The sequence below is a fragment of the Notothenia coriiceps genome, unplaced genomic scaffold (genome assembly GCF_000735185.1).
Source record: "Notothenia coriiceps isolate Sejong01 unplaced genomic scaffold, NC01 NC01_scaffold00018999, whole genome shotgun sequence".
Lineage (NCBI taxonomy): Eukaryota > Metazoa > Chordata > Actinopteri > Perciformes > Nototheniidae > Notothenia > Notothenia coriiceps.
The window spans coordinates 169,330-176,827 of NW_011351700.1; the positions used below are offsets into that span (position 1 = coordinate 169,330).

Genomic DNA, 7,498 nt, shown 5'->3' on the forward strand with positions numbered 1-7,498 from the left:
CCGACCACCCACCCTGGGGGAAGCTAGAGGGAGAGAGAGAGAGAGAGAGAGAGAGAGAGAGAGAGAGAGAGAGAGAGAGAGAGCATAATTCTGGCCAACAGTGTTGACTCTAAAATGGATTATTTCTGCTTGAAATCAGAGGCCATGTGCTGCTGGATAATATGGCTGTCCCGATTCTTTTCTCCAGCAGTTCTAATGATGGAGATTTGACGGGCAGCAAAATGTGGAGGAAGAGAGACACTCGTTCCACTGAGCGAGGAACGAGAAGCTGACGGAAATCCCAGCATGCTCGCCTTCATAATCCCAGAGTCAGGATTTAGATTTGTTTTGTTTTTGCTCTTGTTTAACACTCAGCGGGTAGACCGGGTCGCCAACATTGAATTGGATTAAAGGGTTGATTTAAAGTTGAACTAACGATGCAAAAAAAACTTAAACAAAAGAACGAAAAAATATATATGTACATGATGTCAAACGCTTTTAGATTTTTTTAATAAGCCCAAAAGGTTTGTCATGATAACTATTTGCTGTAGGAAAGGTTATTGTTCCAGAAATGACATTTTTAGACCATTTTATGCCACTTATATAATGATAAATGAAGACCATTGTGTTCATTTTGGGATCATGTTGGTTCAAATGATACCTAAGAAATGATTATGCACACATACATGTAAACACAAAGGCAATATAAAGTCTGGCAAAAATGATTGATTTCAAATCCATATATCGGACGATAAGTCAAAATGCAATTGTCGGGACTGGCCTATTATAAAATGAGCTTAAATACTTTTTAATTGACAACCCTGATTACTTGATTTAACTGAATTTAGTTATATAAAAATGGCCCGGAAAATCCAATGATAAGGATTAGTCTCTTCTTTTTCAAGAGGTTTGGTCAAATGTTAATGTGTAGTATTAGCACCACTTGAAGTGTCAGCATTGGATGATCCATTTGAGTATCTCTGCTTACTCTGTAACTAGGTATCACACTCTCAATCTCAGCCCGTGGTGTTAAACTGGCTTATCAGTGCTGTATTATTAATTTACTGAAGCTCGGTACAATCTTTCCATACACCCCTGGTAACTGCAAACTGCTCCCGTGGGGACAACTTCCCCTGGTTGGGATTCACTGATTCAGGAAGTGATGAGAGCCTGCATAAAATATCAAAACGCGGCCCCCTCATTCCTTTTAATGAAGCCGGTACGGTGACGCAACGGGGGGGCCAATGCTGAAGCAACCAAAAAAAGATCAACCATCTCCATTAAAAAAAGGCTTAAATATCTGGTGACTTTTTAACTTTGTTACAAACCTCACCATTGTCGTGACAGAAAATGAAACAATGGCTGTAACACTAGTTGACATTGAAATCTTGTCCCATTGCATAATAAACATGGCGTTGTCATATCTGCTGAATCACATTGTTTTGTTTCACTGGTACCTCCTCACAAATGCAAGCTCCTATACCCTACTGTTATTTGATTATCTACTCAAACTGTGTGACCAGTGAAGCTCATGACATACACAAAACATTGGTGAGCATTATCAGTATTATGTATCAGTCAAATCAAATAAAGATGGGATCTTAGGACACTAAAAGTTTGCAGCCAGTGGTGCAAATATCATCACCAGTTCCGATCCCCCCCCGTGCATTTAAGTGAATGAGAGTCTCTTTGCCCTTCAGTAACTGTCAGCCCTGCCCTTGAGCAAGTGGAGTTGTTGGAGTGGAACTGCCCGGTGATGTTTGGATGAAGCCTGAGGTTGCATTGCGGCTCAAAGGCATGTATGTGTGCAGCAGTGTGGAGCAGGGCGGTGTGAAAACCAGTATCTGTGTTCAGCAGGAACCCTATAGCTTGACAAATAAAAGCTCTTATGGTAGCAATGTGCTGCTGAGGGGCGGTGTGCAGACGCTCTGTTCTGCACGGCTGTTCAACAAGTAACAAACCGGGAAACCCAGCCCTGCATCTCTTGTCCCGAGTGAAGGCTTTTTGACGCAGCTTCTCTCTTAGTGCGGGGCAGAATCCCTGATCTACATATTAAGTTGTGCATAGAAGACGATCTCGCTCTATATTCACAGTCGATCCTGTGCATTAACATCTCATTTTCCACTTTCGACTCACATTATTGTTTCCAAGCTCTGAAATAAATCTCTGCCTACACTGCCAAATACCCGTCTTAACTAGTCATGTAATGAAGTATTGACTATAAGACTTTTGCTTTGTGCAGTATAACATCTGTGTATTATCAGTAAGTTTAAAGATAGAAAAAAAGTATAATTGTTCATTGATTTTCCGTCATGTTTTCTGGAAAAATGACATACAATTCAGTTTGATTATTGGGTTGATCCTGACATGTTTTATGACAGCAAACTATTTGAATTGATTTTGTTCTGTCAGAGAAAAATAGATATATATCAAATGATAAATTCAAATACAAATCTATGGAATAACTGAAAAGTAATCATGAATTAGTTTTCTTTAAGAAAACAGTGACAAATTATTCTTTAATTAGTTTTCTCCTAAAGGGACAATATTGTTTTGGAAGTTTGAAATGGAGATTTGGATTTGGATCAATGATTCATGGTTTCATTTAACCCTCCTGTTGTCTTCGGGTCAGATCTGACCTATTTACTACTTTCATCAATAATAACTTTTTAGTTTTACATTCGATTGCATTAAGGCTTTATGATATCCTTCACAGTAGACATTTGAACATATACAATGGCTGATCACCACTTTCATTGAATTTTGGATGATTTAGTCAACTTTGTAACACTAATGACCGCCATAAAGAAATGGAATTAGTAAACATCCGGATCAGATACACACACACACACACACACACACACACACACACACACACACACACACACACACACACACACACACACACACACACACACACACACACACACACACAGAACAATTTGACACATGTCCCGCTCTTATGTGCCCATCCCCCCACATGGATCTCACCTGGCACACACAATACATGTTCAGTGTCTATTCTTTGTATATTTACTGCAGTTGTTCATGTATACCAGTAGTCTGATACAATATGTACAGTTTGAAAGGGTGTTAAATGGAATTTGGTGATGATTAATGGTTTTTGTTTTAATGTAATAGCAGTTAAAACAGGACCGGTAGAATTTGACAGCGAACACCAAAGTAAGGGGGGAACGAAGACAATAGGAGGGTTAAATAAATCTAAAACCTATGAAGTTGTTCTTTGTCATTAGCATGCAACTCTGATTAAAGAAGCAGTCCTTATATATGAAGAAATGAGACTTCCTGCACTCTGATCTGGTTGACAGATGTGGATAAACTGAAGTTTGGGTGTAAATCTGTTGCTAAAACATTTTATTTGTTGATGCTGTGCAAACCTAATTTGTTTTAAACCCACATGAACTAAAAGTAGGCCAGATTTACCATTAATATTTTCATAATCGTAAGTCAGAAGCTTATTTAAGAACATAATTTCATACAAAAAAATACATCCGAGTATTGAGGAGTCTTTGTTTTGCATGCCATAACAGCGCATCCATAATGAAATGTGAAATGTAAGCCTCTCTCTGGCTCTGTATCTTCCATTCTTCTCCTTGAAGCCAGCCAACAGAGCAGATAGAAACCAGACGAAGCCCGAGGGCTGTGAAACTCTGAAGACACTCTCTCCCTCCCCGACTCCTCCTCCAGTTTTCATCATGCAGCTTGTTCATTGTCTCTTCAGGCTTCTGCAAAAAGTTTGCTCTGCAGAAGTTGTCGGTCTTAATAATTCAGTTTAATACCAAACTTAGTCATGGAATCATATCATTCCCACCAATATGAGAGAATACTTTCCTGCTTGCGCTCCTATGAGGAATATTCAAAAGTGAGCCATGTGTTATATGAAGTGTCATAACTTGTTAGAAGTGGATTTAGAGGCAAAAATGCATGATGTTTGGAAAGTGTTGGAAAGAGTGGAATTTACCTCGCTGCACTGGAAGGTTTATCTGACAGCTGAGAGAGATAATCTAAGGTTAAAGGATTTGGATATTTCTTGCAAGGTGAACAGGGTTTCTGAGGGCTGCTCAGCTAATCGATTCGTTTCAGGCAATCCAATAGTTTCTGGAGATCAATAAAGCGCCTGTTGCATTCATAAATTGACCACAATCAGCAGAGCGTTTACAGCTCGATAGCATAGTCTTATCAGCGATATGAATCAGCTTCCTCCCCCCAAAAACATTTGTGTGGGTTAATTGTTATGCACTTATTGTTAAGTCCTTTTATAATGCTGTTAATGAGGCTGGAAAAGGGAATAATATTAATGAAATGCACTGAAAAACTGACATTGGCACTATTACAAGCAGGCAGCTGTAATGAGCACAGAGGTTAAAGTCAAATCAATACACAGCGCACTCTACAGTCTCTTCTCTGTTCCCAGAATGATCTTTATGAAAGAAAATGTGTCGGATTGGACGAGCAGAACATCTCAAATATTTAATCTATTTCATTCAGTTTGAACATCTGATCAGTTTCTGCCTCCAAGGAGCTTTTGACAGCCAATATAATATGTATCCTGATTAATGAATCTACAGCAGATGTCCTTATCAAGCTGATTCTTATGATTATCTTAACACATAAACAAACCTTTAATATCATTTAATGTCTGTTTTTTTTGTAATTTGTAAATCATATCTAATCTTTCTGCTATATGTTATTATTGTTTCATAAATATTGTAACATAGCTTTTGCAACATTAAACTGAACTGCTTATATTATAAGTTGTAACACTTGCACAGGTATTAGTGTGTAATAATAGTAACTCAATTATTTGATTAGACAGTTCCTGATGTATACGGTTTACACATATGTTATGCTTTGTGTAATTTATATTTGTAAAGTGTGGCTTGCATTGTTTGATTAAAATAAGAGGTTTTGTAGGAAAACATGTCTGAAAATGGTTAGAATAGTAATGTAGAAGTAGTAAATTAGGCCTAGCATTAGCATTAGCATTAGCGTTATATGTCACTAATGTATTGTGATATAGGCTACACATTTACTCCAGTATATATGGTAATAAACACATTGACCATACATATTGTTGTTATATACCTTGGTATCTTCTGCATTTTTCTCTCATCAACTCCTATGTATTTGAGCAACTGTTTCGCAATCCAATTTCCCCCGGGGTAAATGAAGTGTTTCAGATTTGTTTTCTCATCCTGCCTTCTCCTTTGTCTCCTCGCAGCGATCGGCCGGACGCTGATCCCCCGTTATTTCAGCACGGTGTTCGAGGGGGGGGTGACGGAGCTGCACTACATCCTCAAACACTCCAAGGAGTCCTTCCACAACTCCTGCATCACGCTGGACTGCGATCAGTGCACCATGGTCACGCAGCACGGGAAGCCAATGTTTACAAAGGTAACACCTGACCCCGAGCGTCTCCCCCATGAATAATTGATCAGAGGCTATGATAATGGAGCAGCCGAGGTGTTTAACCGGTTAGAGATCAAATGCATTTACACCCTTTGATTGTTTTTTCTCTCCGTGTCCTTTTGTCCCAGTGTTCTCAAGTCATAACGGGTGGCCTCAGTGACACATATGGAGACATCTGTATATATTGTATATACCGCATCTATTTAATATTGAAACCATATTTCAGTTCACTTTGAAGAACTCTGAGCAAAGAATTAGTCTGATGTTTACTTGCCTGGATTTAAAATCTTAATGTTAATACTTAAATTACCAAAAGTACTCATTATGCAGAAACCATCTCATAATATCACAATATAACTATTTATGTATAATATTTGATATTAATTAGTGATGCATTAATGTTTTCATCACTTTTATGAGACCCATCTAACTACTTGTTAACTGTACTGCTGGGAATCTTAACCTACACTTTCTATATTCTAAATATTTGTAGAATTATATTCTGTATTTGTAATCCTGATCTGGAGAAATGTAAGTTTAAGTGGACTCCAGAGATCGAAGGGCATTAGATGATGTTTAAACAATTTTTCTTTATTCTGAACGGTGAGTCTTCATCAATAATCTACACTTTTCATGTAGATTATTATGCCTTGTTGGACAAGTACAAAACATTTTGACAGTCAGTCTTGAAACGATAATAAGGTATGAACATTATTTACATTTTGAAGGCGTTTTACAAACACAATCTCATTTGTTTTTGTCCCTCTTGATTCGTTTTTTTGGTGCAATATCTTGAAGGAGGTGTCAATTCTGCCCTTTGCCCTCGTTTATTTCTGACACTAGCTTGGACTTTTCCTCCGGTTCCGTCTGGCCGTGAAGAGATCCCGTTTTTAATGAGCTTCCACTCCAAGTGATGGGGGACTACATCCACAGTCACACAGTCACTTAAGGAAGGAAGGGATCTCCTTAGAGCCCGTATGGACAGGAAGATCATTACAGCCTACAGGCAGCTGAATATTAATTAGGAGAGACTTGAGAAAGTGTGAACCTATCCTTTACAATTACATTATTCAGATGAGCTTTTCATATTGACTTTACTCTACGTTCTAGCTGGAAAACATCATCGGAAAAATACCTATTTCTGATTATTCAATATATATGCACCAGAGTCGAGAATTAAATGGCCCAATTATGCTTTTTGGGGGTTTTCCCTTTTGTGTAGTGTGTTTTATAGGTTTTTGAGTAAGTTCTGGTCTAAAAGGCTAAGATCCCCTTGTTCCCTCTCCTTGTAACGCCTCCATTGGACTTATTTGTTTACTACCGTGACATAGTGACATCACTTTGTAACACTCACTCTTCTATTGGCTAGTGCTCCAGCACATTGCACATGGCGGGAAATCACTAAGTGGTAGACCAATCACAACAGAGCCGACCAGCTAACCAATCAGAGCAGACTGGGCTCTGGTTTCAGACAGAGGGTGAAAAGAGGTGCTGCAGCACAGGCAGTGTGAGAACAATAAAGAGCTTTTTGAACATTAAAGCACAAAAATAGAGACACAAAATAAAAATGTGAACTTGAAATTGAGCATTATACCCTTTTTATGAAGGGAAACGTCACACAAACCCATTCCCCTTTTTACTTACCAGCATTTGGCCTTCTCCCAGACCCCAAAATATTCCGAAGCCTCAGGTTCTACAAAGGTAAAGCTGGGGGGACATGAATGAGATCTTTATACAGTGTAGTTTGCTGTATAAGTGAAGCACAGACAGAAGCTGGGGTAGCACAGGTGAGATAATCCACACCTGACACCGAGGTCTTCCTGAAGCTCTAAAGCTGAGCTCATCTGCTTTTGTCTTTTGGGAGAGTTTCCCCCTGCGAGTGAATGTCTGCTTCGCCGCAGTGTGATCCGGTGGCTCGCTGACGCTTACTGTTCTTCTTCTGCTGACGCTCTAAATGAATCTGAAGCCAGATATCTGACAGACGAGCTAAAGGGATCCCATGCACCCTGAACCCTGAGCTGCAGCACCACTCTGGATTGTTCTGACATTAAAGAGCGCTACGCCCTCTGTGTGTGTGTGTGTGTGTGTG

At 39.1% G+C, this 7,498-nt stretch overlaps 1 protein-coding gene across 1 annotated transcript in view; it reads left to right on the forward strand.

Moving 5' to 3' along the window:
• Window positions 1-7,498, forward strand: part of nudcd1 (NudC domain containing 1) — a 72,049-nt gene that overhangs the window by 57,002 nt on the left and 7,549 nt on the right. The gene's annotated exons all lie outside the window — the stretch shown is intronic.